The 16,017-nt window shown below is 44.3% G+C and overlaps 1 protein-coding gene across 5 annotated transcripts in view; it reads left to right on the forward strand.

Annotated features, from left to right (window-relative positions):
* Positions 1-1,949, forward strand: part of BCOR (BCL6 corepressor) — a 117,843-nt gene extending 115,894 nt beyond the window's left edge. For 2 of the 5 annotated variants that reach the window (XR_009333075.2, XR_010838643.1), the window contains exons 16-18: positions 209-315; positions 991-1,069; positions 1,673-1,949. The gene's annotated coding sequence lies outside the window, so the exon portion shown is untranslated. Of the gene's footprint in view, positions 1-208; positions 316-990 lie in introns of all 5 variants that reach the window. The other 3 variants (XR_010838642.1, XR_010838644.1, XR_010838641.1) reach the window with 2 other exon arrangements.
* Positions 1,950-16,017: the final 14,068 nt, after the last annotated feature.

The raw sequence follows: 16,017 nt of genomic DNA on the forward strand, positions 1-16,017 counted from the left end.
CAGGACTTTCATTGTGTCACTTCTCCCTCCAGACCTCGTGTTTTTCTGTTACCTTTTAACATGAAGTCCAAACCTGCTTGGCCCAATAGTCAAGGCTTGTAGTTTTGACCACTCAGCTACTCTACTGCTCTTACTTCTTGCAGCAGTATCCCTGTTGGGTACTATCAATTTCCGTCCTACATCCTTTTAATTCCTTCTTTCATTGCAGAGGCTAGAAACCTGAAAACTACTAGACTCCCTTGCCGCTAGGATTCTGAATGGTCGGTTTGGAAGGCAGAGCGAGGTAGAGGCATCTTCCTGCTCTACTGGCTGCTGGTAAGAAGGGTTAGGGAGACATGCTGGCCAGTTTTAGTGACTCGACCAGCCTTCCAACACTGGGTCTTCAGCTTTGTGGGTAATGAGACACAGTAGTGATTGTGGTGATGCCTGGACGACAACCTCAGCAGACTGTTCTTAAATCCAGTGGTTCTGGTGTCATCCCTGACTCACATTCCTCCAGCCCTCCCAAAGATTTTATAAGCATCTGATTCCTTATATCAAATCCATTTGGGATCAGAATGCCCTTAGTGCTTTTCAGTCTTGCAATGAACCCCGAGAACACCTAGGCAGAGCAGACAGAAGGGGCCATGGAGATGATGTACTTGAGTGGGGTCGTAAAGTATGCAGAGGGAGGGGACCTGCAAGCTCTGTGACCTGGCAGGTGGGAAAAGAGAGCCGTGTTTGGGAATGGGGAAATCCAGCACTGTCAGAGGTGGAAATGAGAGAGAGTCCATTGTTGGTGAGTACCCTTTGGTCCTGAAGACAAAAGGGAACCAACAGTGTTCTTGATTTACTATTTTTTTGATCATAAAAAAATACACTTTCATTGTTTTTTAAAAATCCTAGCATTTCAGAAATAGAGGTTCTTGTCATCCCAAGCCAACCCTTCCTCCCATTCCCCACTCCAGAGTTAAAACCAGTGTTTACAGTTTGCTGAATATTGTTTATTAGGAAGTCATCTCAAACAACAGGAGAGAAAGACAAAGTAAATAGCAAGACCTGCAGAAATGATCGAAACGAAAGAACACTGGTGAGCCTGAACTACTATAGGTAACGGGGGGCTCCCGAGAGCCCAAGTTAAAGCAATGAGTAACTCCAAGGTATTTGGCTGTTTGTATTTGCATTTGTGCTGGAGGTACGGGGGGGGGCCCGAGACCAACTGAGGGTCTATCCTGGATGAAGGTCATTTTATTAATAAAGCCAAGAAAATAAGTGGGAGCCACAGGTTTAAGGGGTGCAGGGGAAGTAAGCAATGGGCTTGGTTTAGGAGACATTTATGGTTGTGGTTTATGCAGTTGGAGGAGCTGTTGTTGAGTTAGAACATTTATTGTAAGAACCATCAGGGTGTTAGAAAACGTGGACAAAGAATAACTAGGGTAATGACCCAGGGTATATAGATGAACTGCCCACTAGAAAAGTTTGGATGTCAAGGAATTCCCCATGGGTAAAGAGGAGGGACCATAGGTGTAGATGCACCCGCCCCCTGCCCCCACCCCACCCCACCCCTGTGGGAGCAGAGGGAGTGCACCCACTGGGTGTAGAGGAGCTCTCCACAGTGAAGATATGGTATAAATGAGGTCATACTGGCTGCAGCGGGCTCCCAGGTATAGATTCACTCATACTGCTTACCCAGGTGGAGAGTAGAAGTATGGTTCTTCTGAAGGTGCCTCTAAAGGTCAAGATCATTCCCTTTGTCCGGTCCTACCTCCTGGCTACAATGTGGTTCTGACCGCTATACCCACAGCACCCACCCTGGACCATGGAAGCATGGAAGTCAAGCACTCAATATATTTGGAGGAGCCTGGGTACCTGAGGACCTAGTGGCACAGAGCCACCATGCCAGCCCTGCCCTGCTCTGCCTGCCTTTTTATGTTTGAGAAAAATAAACAGTTCTGTTGAAGCCACTGTTATTTTGAGTTTTTCTATGACTCCCACCAAATCTAATCTTAATATGCTTATCATTTGTGTGCACTTGGGCATCTTCCTCTTTCAGCCTCTTCAAATTGGCCCAACAGTGTAACAGCAAAGGGGTGAAAACACCCAGATCACCATCAGCCGGGCCCTGTCTGAAGTAACCGTGGTACATCTGCACAGTGGGTACTGTGCAACTGTACAAGGAATTGAGAGGTAGCTCTAAATTGCTTTAGAAATGGTTACCTCTGGGTAAAGAAGAACAAGCTGCCAGGAAAAGGGGTGGAAGCTTCACTTCTCTGAATGTTCTTATAGTATCGATTTATGTTCTTATAGTATCGATTTGACTTTAGAGGTTACATAATTATAAACCAAAAGCAATGTCAAATCAAAAAGCAAAATGAAACTAACCTTAACTATCCAGTCGGAAGCATAACCACAGGGAAAGGAACTACTTCAAGTGACTTTAAAACACAGTAAAGTGATTGTGTAATCCCTTGCCCTAAGGACAAAAAAGTACAGAAACGGTTTAGATTATTTTCACTAATCCTATCCTTGGCGGTAGTGTCAGCATTGTTATGCTGATAGTGTCCTGTTCGTGTGGTGAGATGACGCAAAAAGTATTTGGCATGGTTGAGAACTGGGATTTTTAGCATGGGAGAAAGGAGATGTAAATATAGGATTGGTGAGGTTAAATAGAAATTGTGTAGTCCTTGGGAATTCCCTGGCAGTCCTGTGGTTAGGACTCCATGTTTTCACTGCTGCAGGTGCGGGTTCGATCCCTGGTTGGGGAACTAAGATCCCTCCAGCCACGTGGTGTGGCAAAAAAAAAAAAAAAGAAAAAAGAAACGAAAAGAAAAAGAAATTGTGTAGTCCTGAACCTGAATTAGAAGTATCAGTACGCACTCATGATGAATTAAAAAAAATAAAAAAGGTTTCCTTCTGTCCACTGAAAATGCCTAGAAATAATAACTAATAGAAATGAGCGCCACCAACTCCCAGACTGTGGTTTCTAAATACCTTTTCTCACTAAAGAGAATTGAGGTTCCTTTGAGAAATGGTTGATCCCAGTGAGAGTTGTCAGGGAGTATGGACATACACAATATAAGCTGGTAGGGCTGTGTCAGACTCAGTAGCCAACTTGGAGGAGCCCCTATAAATATGGGCCACTTTTAGCATCAGTGAGGATAACTGCAAAGAATATAAAGTAGTTCCCTACCCCACCCCACACATCTGCAGTTTCACTTTCTGAGGTTTCAGTTACCCACAGTCAACCTTGGTCTGAAAATATTAAATGGAAAATTCCAGAAACAATTCATAAGTTCTAAATTGTGCACTGTCCTGAGTAGCATGATGAAATTTTGCTCCATCCTGCTCAGTCCTGCCCAGGACGTGAATCGTCCCTTTGTCCAGCTTATCCATGCTGTATATGCTACCTGCCTGTTAGTCACTTAGTAGGCAACTGGGTCATCAGATCAACTGTCGCAGTATCGTAGCCCCTGGGTATAGGGTTTGATACTGTCTGCAGTTTCAGGCATCCACTGGGGCGTCTTGGAACGTATGCCCCATTGATAAGGGGGGAGTACGGTAAACATTAAATATGTTCAAATCCATGAGTTCATAATGAATGGTATATATAAGACAACAAACTCATTGATCTCTTTGGAGGGATGATAGGGAAAACCTCATCATTTGAAACTGGCAAATATAGGGGAAAAAATGAAGCATTTCCCTGCCTTTCCTACATGAAATGTTTTGCTTTACAACAGTATTACAGCCAATATAATGTGTTACCAGGTCACAACCCTTAATGAAATAGTAGATCCAGGCAATGACCATTCATGAATGCCAACACTACCGAAAATAGAAAGGACACACAAAAAGGAACAACCAGGTATTCTGAGCCTCCTGATAAGCAAACACTTCACCTCCTATGAAGTAGTCTTGCCAAAAAATTGAACCTGAAACTGATGAGCCTCCAGACCAGCACTGCCCAATAGAAATATGTGAGTCGCTTGTGTAATTTAGAATATTCTAATAACTACATTTTTTATTTAGAGGTGTTTTGGGTTTTTGTTTCTTTTTTTTAGAGGGTTATTTTGTTTCTTTGTTTGTTTTTGGCCACGCCACGTGGCTTATGGGATCTTAGTTCCCCAACCAGGGATTGAACCTGGGCCCTCAGCAGTGAAAGCGTGGAGTCTGAACCACTGGACTGCCAGGGAAGTCCCTAGTAGCTACAGTTTAAAAAGGGAAAAGAAACAGATGAAATTAATCTTAATATTTTAACTCAATATATCCAAAACATTACCATTTCAACATGTTATCAATATAAAAATCGTTATTAATGTGATAGCTTACTTTTGTTTTTTCCTACTAAAACTTAAAAAAAATCCAATGTATATTTTATAGCACTTTTCAATTTGGACTGGCCACATTTCAAGTGCTCAGTAGCCACATGTGGCAAGTGGCTACCATACTGGACAGTGTATGTTTAAGATCTATTTACAATTTACAGGAAATACAGGGGACAGAAGAACGTGTTAGGACATTATGGGTATGCATTCAGCAAAAGCCAGATTGAGGCTCTGTAAGGCACATGATTTGGTTTCTTCAAACTGTAAGTGGAAAAAAAAAAAAAACAGATGGAGGGGGGAACCTATAGACTAAAAGAGATTTAAGAGAAATACCAACTGCAAAATATGGATCTTAGAGTCCAGTTTGAACAGACAAACTAAAAAAAGAAAATATTTGTGAAAAACAGGGAAATAGGAACACTGAACATTTTTTTGGTAGAGACCTTATCTTTTAATAATACATGCTGAAATATTTATGGATGAAATGATAAGATACCTGGGATTTGCATCAAAATCATCCAGGAGGTGGGGGAAGGGAGAGGTGTGTATAGACGAAACAAGCCTGATCAGCAGTGGGTAATTGTTGAAGTGGGTGATGGGTACGTGGGGGTTTATTTGCACTATACTCTTCTACTTTGGGGTATATTTGAAATTTTCTACACTAAAAGGTTTTTGTTGTTTTGTTTAATGAGCATCAATACTTGTCTTTCAGAGTTGTGAGGATTAAATGAGAGCAGCAAGCGCAATACCCATCAGGTAGTAGGCACTAGATAAATGCTTAGATTCCCCTTTCTCAAAAGTTGTATACTTAAAAATAAATAAATAAAAGACCCTGAAATGATCCTGTCTCTTCACATACAATTTGTAAATTCCTGCAGACTATATTTGTTTTCCGTATCTCTACCATCTGGTGATGACCTGGTCACTGGGAAAACTGGCAGAGAGAGAAATTATGGCAAATGCTAGTCCTCAATGGCAAAAGCTCAGTCAGGGGTGGGGCAAGACTCTGTGTACACCTATTATATAGTTTTTAATGTTTTAAATATTCAAAAACCAGAAACAAAAATAGATGAATAAAGATAAATGCTTAATTTGAATATAAATAGGAACAAATGAAACTTTGTATCCCATTGACAACATTACCACACAGAGTGTACATCCTTAGTGGAATATATTCTAAGGACAAACATAACTGCAAAGATATCATGAACTTTACTTAGCAGATCTCTTGTAGTGATGTTTGTATTGAAATTGTATTTTATAGGCATCATAAGATAGAGCAAATGATAAGTACATTGGTAATTTTGGGAACTTCTGTGTGAGAAGGGAGGTATGAATATGGAATGTGCAGAAGGCAGAAGGAACCTTGTGATGTTGGATTTGAATTGTCAACTCAGTATTTAAACAAATACAAGCTCTGACTGCCCACTAAAAGGGCCTAAAAAACAATGAACACATCCAGGACCAAGTTCTTGGTTTCTAAATACCATTCTCCACTATCAAGAACCAGGGGTTGCTTGAAAAAATGGCTGACCCTGAGTCTGTAGCAGGGAACGTACAAGGGGAGCCTCACCCGTAAAGGAAGAGACTGGCACCATATGCCTCCCAACATGATGAATAAGAATAAGAAGGACACAGCATCACCTCTGCAGTGTTCTTGTCAAAAATTCGGAACCTGAATCCAATCATGAGGAAATGGATAAATCCAGAATGTGGGATATTCTGCAGGACAAGTGGCCTGGCTTTCTTTTTTTCTTTTTTTCTTTTTTTTTTTTTTGCGGTACGCGGGCCTCTCACCGCTGTGGCCTCTCCCGTTGCGGCGCAGAGGCTCCGGACGCGCAGGCTCAGTGGTCATGGCTCACGGGCCCAGCTGCTCCGCGGCACGTGGGATCTTCCCGGACTGGGGCACGAACCCGTGTCCCCTGCATCGGCAGGCGGACTCTCAACCACTGCGCCACCAGGGAAGCCCCTGGCTTTCTTTTTATTTCTATTTTTTAATCACTGCCATGAAAAACAAAAGCAGGAGGGAATGTTCTAGATTCGAGAAGATTGAAGAGACAAGACAATGTAATGCAATGCATGAACCTTGATAGTATCCTAGATCAGGGAAAAAATAGTTATAAGACACTTTTGACTAATAAATTGGATAATAAGCAAAAACCAAGAACAACAATAACAAACCACTTTTGAGACTACTGGGGAAATTTTTAAACTCAATCTCATTGAGGTATAATTTAGATACAATAAAAGACACCCATTTTAAATGTATACTTCTGTGAGTTTTGACAATTTTATACCCATGTAACCACCACTCCCAGTCAAGAATCTAAGTTCCTTTATGCCTCTTTGCTTTCAACATTCCCCTCACCCCAGACAACCATTGATGTGGTTTCTATCACTACAGAGTCAATGGGGAAATTGAAATAAAGACCATAAATTAGAGGATATTATTGAATAAATGTAAATTTTCTTAGAAGTGATAATGGCGTTGCAGTTATGTAGGAAAATGCTCTTATTCTTGGGCGATGTATGCTAGGGTGTTTAGGGGTGAATTATCATGATGTCTGTAATTTAGTTTCAAATGATTCAGCAAAAAGTATACATACACAGATAACAAAAGCATGGTAAAATAATAATTTGTGAATCTAGGCAAAGGGCATATTAAAGTGTTCTTTCAACTTTTTATAGGTTTGAAACATTTCAAAATAATAAGTTTGAAGGGGGAAAAATGTAATTTTCACCTCAGACTTTTTTCAATGCCTCTCATAACTGCTTCCACAGAGAGAGATGACATGAAGACAGGTTAAAACACTCTTCTTCCTTTTCTAAAAGGTCTTAGGATTCTGTCACAAACAGAAGGCCCAAAAGGTTTTGCAGCCTCTCTCCACTAAGGCCCCTCCCAAAGCCCAGGTTCAGAGTTTGGGGTTTGAATTTGGGTCTGGTTTGGGGGAGGGGGTGTCTCTCCCCCTCACACTGAAGTCACTCCGTATCTTAGTCTGTTCAAGCTGCTATAAAAAAAAGCCATAGACTGGGGACGTTATAAACAACAGAAATTACTTTCTCACAGTTCTGGAGGCTAGAAGTTCGAGATCAGGATATCTGCATGGTTGGGTTCTGGAGAGGGCCCTCTTCCGGGTTGCAGGTTGCCAACTTCTCCTTGTATCCCCACATGGCAGAAAGGAGCTAATTAGCTCTCTGGCCTCTTATAAAGGCACTAATCCCCGTCATGAGGGCTCCACCCTTATGACCTAATCACCTCCCACAGGCCCTGCCTCCAAATACCAGCACATTGAAGGTTAAGCTTTCAACATGAAATTTGAGGGAGACACCAACATTCAGTCCACAACACCCTCCTTCCCAGAGCCCTCTGGCTTGGACAAACGGGAGGATTGATCAGCCAGGCCTCACCCTGGGTAGGCTGTCCCTGCATGAAGTCCCTGCAGGCAGGGAGCCAGAACCAAGGTGCTGGGGAGGGTTGCTGTGCCCGCCATGAGAGTGCACTGTATTTCATGGAAGGTCCCAGCTGTCTTTCTCCTCTGGAACCACTACCGCGTTCAGGCCAAGGCCACATTTCCCCGGGGGACGGAGGCTGTTCCAGCCAGTGACTGCACACAGCAGCAGTACAGAGGCCGCTCATTCTGGCCAGATGTGGGGTTCCTCCAATGGTTGACTTTAGCTCAAGACTCTCCACAACGTGGCTGGAGATTTCTTGGCACTACACTGCACTCTGAGAGTGTTCCTTCCCCTCTCCTTCCACGAGTGTCTGACCTGATTGAGGTCTGAAAGCTCTCCTTTCATTTTCCTGCTTCCTCGCTGACGACTGGCTTTCCTATCTAATCCCATTGTGGCATCTACTTCTTGGGTGACCCAAACGCATACAACTTTCCCTCTGCCACACGTGCTATAAAAGAGGAATAGGACCAGAGTTAGCAGGCGCCCAGTATGATTTTGGAAACTTTTCTTTCCCTCAAGGTGTTTATATTAAAAGTAGTCAGGACTTCCCTGGTGGCGCAGTGGTTGAGAATCCGCCTGCTGATGCAGGGAACACGGGTTCGTGCCCCGGTCCGGGAAGATCCCACGTGCCGCGGAGCGGCTGGGCCCGTGAGCCATGGCTGCTGAGCCTGTGTGTCCGGAGCCTGCGCTCTGCAACGGGAGGGGCCGCAACAGTGAGAGGCCCGCGTACCGCCAAAAAAAAAATAATAAATAATAAATAAATAAATAAATAAATAAAAGTAGGCAGTGGAGTAAGAAGAAGAAAGAGTCTGCTTTAGATGACTGGTCAGGACAGAGAGGGCCTCTCTGGGAAGGTGGCGTTTTGAGCAGGCAAGTGAATAAATAAACGGGTTTATAGTCAACCAAAGAGATACTAGACCCCAGCTACACCAACCAAGACAGACGCATGTCACAAATGTAATATTGACCAAAATAGAAAGCGAGTTACAGAAGAAGGTGTACAGCATAACATATTTCTCTAACATTTCCAAATAGGCCAAGTACCGTGTTATACTCTTAATGGGTTTCTGACCAGTTACTAAAGATATAAAAACAAGAAGAGTGATACATACTTAGTTCAGGATAGTTGTTACCTCTGTGGGGCAGGGCGGGGTGGGGGGGCAGTGGAGGAAGGGAAATGGTTACTAGAAGGAGGAGGGCATCGGAGGGGGGAGGAGAAGGAAGAGGAAGAAGAAGGAAAGAAGGAAGGAGGGAATGCTAACGATATGAACTTTGGAAGTAGAAAATTTTTTTTGACTGAAGCCTGTGTGATGCTTAAAATAAAATAATAAATAGTTTCTGGTCTTCAGACACATCCTATGTCCACAATCCTAGAGGGAAAATGATAAGAGTTGGCAATTATAGCTTATCTGTCTGGCTTACCTCTACAGATTAATCTCGCTAGCAGGTGGGAGCATCACCTTGAACACTGTCACTCCCATCCCCAAATCTGCTAGATTTGCAAGGTCTATACAAGTCCTAACAATGCCCCCAGCCAAAGGCTTCAAGCTAAAAGGATGGGACGGAGACGGACAAGCCTGAAACCTTTGTAAGTTGGCCTACTTGTTCTGTTACACCACGAGATTGCAGTTCCCCAGAAATGAGCAGCCTTCATGGCCCATTCCCTGGGGTCGGAAGCAACTGCTTGTGCATGTGCAAGGCTGGCAAATTTAAGCAAAAGATAGGCTTAAGGAGACTCAACAAGGAGCAAGGAAGATTCCTGTCTCTTCTTCCTTCAGCCACCTTTCTCCTCCATCTTACACTTGATCTCTTCTAGTCACTCCCCTCCTTGCTTCCTCCCTGTTCCAGTTACCATGGCTGCGTAACAGTCACTCCCAAGCTTTATGGCTTATATTGGCATAAGGACAGGTACATAGATCAATGGGATAGAATAGAGGAGAGCCCAGAAAGAAAGCCTCACATAGATGGTCAACTGACTTTCAACAAGGGTGCCAGGACTGTTCAGTGGGGAAGGGACAGTCTTTTTAACAAATGATGCTGGGAAAACAGGATCCACCTGCAAAGAATGAAGTTGGATCCCAACTTCATACCATACCAAAAAAGAAACTCAAAATGGAGCAATGACCTACATGTAAGAACTAAAACTACCAAACTTTTAGGAGAAAACATTGGAGCAAATCTTGGTTAGGCAATGTTTTTTAAGAGATGGCACCTAACAACAACAACAAAAAAAGATGGCACCAAAAGCATGAACAACCAAACATGAACTGGTGTATATATATATATATATATATATATATATATAAATCACTTTGCTGTACACCTGAAACATTGTAAATCAACTATACTTCAATTTAAAAACTAAAATAAATGAGGTTAAAAAGAAAGAAAATTGGCTTTCTCAGGATTAAAAACTTTTGTGCTGCAAATGATACCATCAAGAAAGTGAAAAGAGGGACTTCCCTGGTGGCACAGTGGTTAAGAATCTGCCTGCCAATTCAGGGGACACAGGTTTGAGCCCTGATCCGGGAAGATCCTACATGCAGGGAGCAACTAAGCCCATGCACCACAGCTACTGAGCCTGCGAGCCACAACTACTGAGCCCGTGAGCCCCAACTACTGAAGCCTGCTCGCCTAGAGCCCGTGCTCCGCAACAAGAGAAGCCACTGTAATGAGAAGTGCGTGCACTGCAACGAGGAGTAGCCCCCGCTCACCGCAACTAGAGAAAGCCCGCGCACAGCAATGAAGACCCAACGCAGCCAAAAATAAATTAATAAAAAAAAATAAGATTGGAACTTAAAAAAAAGAAGAAGATATATCGATATAAACAGCCAAAAAGTACTTAAAAATATATGTTCAAGATCATTAGCCATCAGGGAAATGCAAATCAAAACCACAATGAAATACCACTTCACACCCATTGGATGGCTCTAATCAAAAGACAGAAAGTAACAAAAGTTAGTAAGAATGTGAAGAAGTTGGAACCTCTGTACAATGCTGGTAGGGATGGAAAATGATGCAGCCACTTTAGAACACAGTTTGGCAGTTCTTTAAAATGTTAACTAGAGAATTTTCCATATGCCCCAGCAATTCCACTCCTAGATATATACCCAAGAGGAATGAAAACACTTCCAGAGAAAATCTTGTACATGAATATTCATAGCAGCATTATTCATGAGCGAAAAAAAGTGGATATAGGGATTTCCCCGGTGGCGCAGTGGTTAAGAATCTGCCTGCCAATGCAGGGGACATGGGTTCGAGCCCTGGTCCGGGAAGATCCCACATGCCAGGGAGCAACTAAGCCCATGCACCACAGCTACTGAGCCTGCGAGCCACAACTGCTGAGCCCACGAGCCCCAACTACTGGAGCCCGCTTGCCTAGAGCCCATGCTCCACAACAAGAGAAGCCACCGCAATGAGAGGCCCGCGCACCGCAACGAAGAGTAGCCCCCACTCGCCGCAACTAGAGAGAAAGCCGGCGAACAGCAACAAAGACCCAATGCAGCCAAAAATAAATAAATAAATTTTTTAAAAAAAATATGGATATAAATCCAATGTCCATCAACTGATGAATGGATAAATGTGAAAACGTAGTCTATCTATACAGCAGAATATTACTTAGCCATAGAAAGGAATGAAGTCCTGACACCCGCTACAATGTGGATGAACCTTGAAAACATTATGCTGAGTGAAGAAAGCCAGACGCACAAGGCCACGTATTACACAATTCCGTACATATGAAATGTCCAGAATAGGCAAATCCATAGAGACAGAAAGCAGATTAGTATTTGACAGGAGCTGAACAAGGGTAGAAGGAACATGGGACTTTTTTGGGGGGTGATGAAAATCTTCTAAAAGCGATTGTGGTGATGGTTTGCACAACTCTGTGAATATACAAAAACCGTTGGATTATATACTTCTAATGAGTGAAGTTTATGATATATGAATTACATGTCAATAAAGATGTCAAAAAGAAACTTCTTGTTTCAAAACAGCAACAATTATTTTTGAATCCAGAACTTGAGCAGGCCTCCTTTGGGAGAGCTTACCTATACTCCACTTGGCATCCCTTGGGGTGGCTCAGAGGTTGGGGCTGGAATCTTCTGGAGGCTCCTTCTCTCACACGTCTGGCAGTTGAAGCTGGCTGTCGGCTGGGGCTCCACCGGGGGTCTGGCAGTTGGAACACCTACACTCTGCATGTGGCCTGGGATGCTTCCCTCCACAGTGGCTGGGTTCCAAGGGCAAGCATCCTGTAAAAGTGGGGACCGCTCTGAAGCTTTCCTTTTATGATCCACCTCTGAAAGTCACACACTGTCACTCTCCCCACATTCTATTTGTTAGAAGCGAGTTACCAAGCCCAGCCTATATTCAAGAAGAGATGGATTAGACTGCGCCGCGCGGCTTGTGGGATCTTAATTCCCCTACCAGGGATTGAACTCGGGCCCTCGGCAGTGAGAGCGTGGAGGCCGAAGCACTGGACCACCAGGAGATTCCCTCGACTCCATCTTATGCGGGAAGAGGATCAAACAATTTGGAGGCCTGTTTTCAAGCCATCACATTCTCTCTGCTCCATACGTGCTCCAAATCTTTATGGAAGGGAAACCATTCAATGAGTGTAAACCAAGGAACCCCACTGAATTTACATTTCACAAAATGGCATAAAGGAGAAGTTTGGGCCAAATACTCACATGCGCCTGACTTGGGGTTACACCTGATTGTGACAGGGGCTATGAGAACCATCGGTGCCCTGTCTGAAGGGGCAGTATGGCTCTGGGATGGGCTGTTGCTGCGATCAGACCCTGGATTGTCAGGTCTTCTGACCTTTCAGAAGAGAAGCCAGTAATCTGGATTTTTATGTGAACTCTCACTAGCATTCATGACATTGATAAAACACTGGGTAGGCCAGGCCAAACAAAACCATCCCAGGGAGGCCCCGGGCCCACCAGTTTGTAAACTCTGATGTAAATCCATGGAGGTTTTTCTTCACTCACACGAAAATATGGAATACAAATTTCCAGAATTGCCCATGGTCTGGATGATTCACCCCCTGTCAGGGCAGGCGTGGGCAAAGAGACAATTTCAAGAGCCTCTGCTTCAAACGTTCCCCGAGAAGCAGTGCAGTGAGGCTTTTGAGCCTGGGGTCTTGGTTAGTTTCCTGATAAATAAATAAGTGAATCCAGTATAGAGCATGAACTTAAAAAATTCTTTTAATTTAAAAATTTTAAATTTTTTATTATGCAAATGAACTGCAAGCCCATGGGTGGGGGGAGACGAGGTTTTGGTGAATAGCCTTTCAACTTTCCTTTTCTGTTCATATATGTTTTGTTTTGTTTTTTCATATCATACAGGTGTGTTTTTAAAATTTTTAATTTAATTTAATTTTATTTTGGCCATGCTACACTTGCGTCTTTGTTCCCCGGCCAGGGGTCGAACCCATGCCCCCTGAAATGTAAAATGTGTAGTCCTAAGCACTGGACCGCCAGGGAATTCCCATACAGGTTTTTCTTCTTGAATTCCCCTTCTCACTTTATTATAAGAATGTTAGTCCTGTGAGTCCTGGATCCTGTTCCCATGGTCACCCACTACCATCACCCTGACACTTCCCATAGCTTAAGAGCAACATTTCCTAGACCCAGCAGGTGGGTTAAAGACCAGACACAGCCACAAACTGGAATGGAGGCCAAGGACATGTGGTGAGGCCCCACAAGTCCCCCAGAGTCCCCTCTTAAAAAGTAGCCTCTTAGATTCCATATATAAGTGATAACATACAGTATTTATCTTTGTCTGTCTGACTTATTTCACTAAGCATCATACCCTTTAGGTCCATCCATGTTGCTGCAAATGGCATTATTTCATTCATTTTTAATGGCTGAGTAATATTCCATTGTATACATGTACCACATCTTCTTTATCCATTCATCCGTTGATGGACACTTAGGTTGTTTCCATGTCTTGGCTATTGTAAATAGTGCTGCTATAAACATTGGGGTGCATGTATCATTTCGAAGTAGTGTTTTCATTTTCTTCAGATATATACCCAGGAGTGGAATTTTTTGAGTTTTTTTTAGACTCTTATCTTGAAAGAATTAGAAATGTAATGAACAAAATAAACTTTAAAACAGGCTAAAAAAGTAGCCTTAGGCCCCTTAGGCCTGATGGATCTGTTGATGTCACCTGGGTCTTCATGTAAAAACTTCTGCCTTCCCTTAAATTTATCCCTTCCTCTGCCTTCCCCTGTCCTCAGTCCCTGACCTGTCCAAGCCCATGACTCTCCCCCAGAATCTCCAACAACTGGCCCCGCTCTCCTGACTCACCTTGCTTGGGGGCAGTGGGGGGAGATAGGGTGGAGGCAGATATTCTGAGCAGATTGGACGCCCAGGAGCCCTTAGCTGAGACACTTGGTCTCACCTCAAGGAGCTCTCTGGAGACCGGAAGAGCACCATTTTCCACACACTAGGCCCAGTCTCAGTGCTCTCTCCTGCTTCTAGCTCCCACTTCTCCCCGGCTGAGGCCCACACGACACTCTGCTGACTGAGACCCCTCTCCCCTTCCCAGCTTCCTTTCACAGCCCGTCCTTCTCTCAACCCCCAGATCAACCCGTGTTTGCTACCATGTCCCTCAGAACCACTCTCCTCTTATTCCCCTGGTCCAAGGCCAGAACGCAGGCTAGTCAGGGCCCAGCAGCAAGTCTGGGTAGCCTCAAATATCACCCCTGCCTCTAGCCCTCTCTCCCTCCAAAGCATCCAGGACTTCACATTCCCAACTCCCCTGTCAGATCACCACCACCGACCCTCCCCTTCTGCACCAACCTTTCCAAATCTTTCCTGTTCCCAGAGCTGTGGCTTCACCCTCACAGCTGCCCCCTCCTTTAGCTCTCTCAGAAACCGTCCCCTACAACGTGGTTCTAAAAGGAAATAAAGGGACTTCCCTGGCAGTCCAGTGCTTAGGACTCCATGCTTCCATTGCTGGAGGCCCAGGTTTGATCCCTGGTTGGGGAGCTAAGATTCTGCAAGCTGTGTGGCACCGCCAAAACAAACAAACAAAAAGGAAATAAAACAAATGAAGTAAAATGTAAGCCACCACCAAAAATTCATGATTAGAATGAAGCTTCTGGAAACCCAGGAGGAGCTTATGTCTTTTCTGGTCCCTGGAACAGAACAGGCACACTATATTTCTGCCCTGTGGTGTCGTAAGTTCCTTGAGGACAGTGGCCGAGGTTTTTTGTGTCCACCTGAGTATTGAGTCTCCTCAGAAGTCTGCTAGGGCTTCCCTGGTGGTGCAGTGGTTGGGAGTCCGCCTGCCAATGCAGGGGACACGGGTTCGAGCCCTGGTCCGGGAAGATCCCACATGTCACAGAGCAACTAAGCCTGTGTGCCACAACTACTGAGCCCATGTGCCACAACTACTGAGCCTGTGCCCTAGAGCCCGTGGGCCACACCTGCTGAGCCCATGTGCCACAACTGCTGCAACCCTCGTGCCTGGGGCCCGTGTTCCACAACAAGAGAAGCCACCGCAATGAGAAGCCCGCGCACCACAACGAGGAGTAGCCCCTGCTCGTCACAACTAGAGAAAGCCTGTGCGCAGCAATGAAGACCCAACGCAGCTAAAAATAAAAAATAAATAAGTTTAAAAAAGAAAAAGAAGTCTGCCCACCATGGCCCCTCTGTCAGTGCTCACTCTGTATACACCAGCCACTTTGGATTCGGGCAATCTACTAAGAATTTGCATTGTCAGTCACTAAATTAAGCTGGAGAGAGTTTTCTTTGTATTCCCTCAGCCTGAACACCAGGCCTGAGTCAGGGCAGGCCCCGCCTAAATGTGTGCAACTGTACCTCTTTCCCCCCATCAGCAAAGAGAAATGACCCAACCCAGGAATCAGTGTTCCCTCAGGGAAGCCTAAAGCAGAGGGGCCTATGCTTTTGTTTATTCATTTATTTTCTAGTTAATTAAACTATCCATCATCTTTCTGGACACAAGAGGTCCAGTGATTTCAGAACTGAGGCCACCCCCATAGGGCCTTTAACCTTGGAAGCCTCATGCTACATTGTCCTCAGACAGCCGTCCCCTTCCTGCTCATCCATGTGCTCCTCCAATTTTTTTCTTTCCTTTTTTTTTTTTAACTTAAAAAAACCCCACATTTCTTTCTTTCTTTCTTTGGCTGTGTGGGGTCTTAGCTGCGGCACGTGGGATCTTTGTTGCAGTGTGTGGGCTCTTCATTGTGGTGCACAGGCTTCTCTCTAGTTGTGGTGCAAGGGCTCCG

Source organism: Kogia breviceps, chromosome X, assembly GCF_026419965.1.
Source record: "Kogia breviceps isolate mKogBre1 chromosome X, mKogBre1 haplotype 1, whole genome shotgun sequence".
Taxonomy (NCBI): Eukaryota; Metazoa; Chordata; class Mammalia; order Artiodactyla; family Physeteridae; genus Kogia; species Kogia breviceps.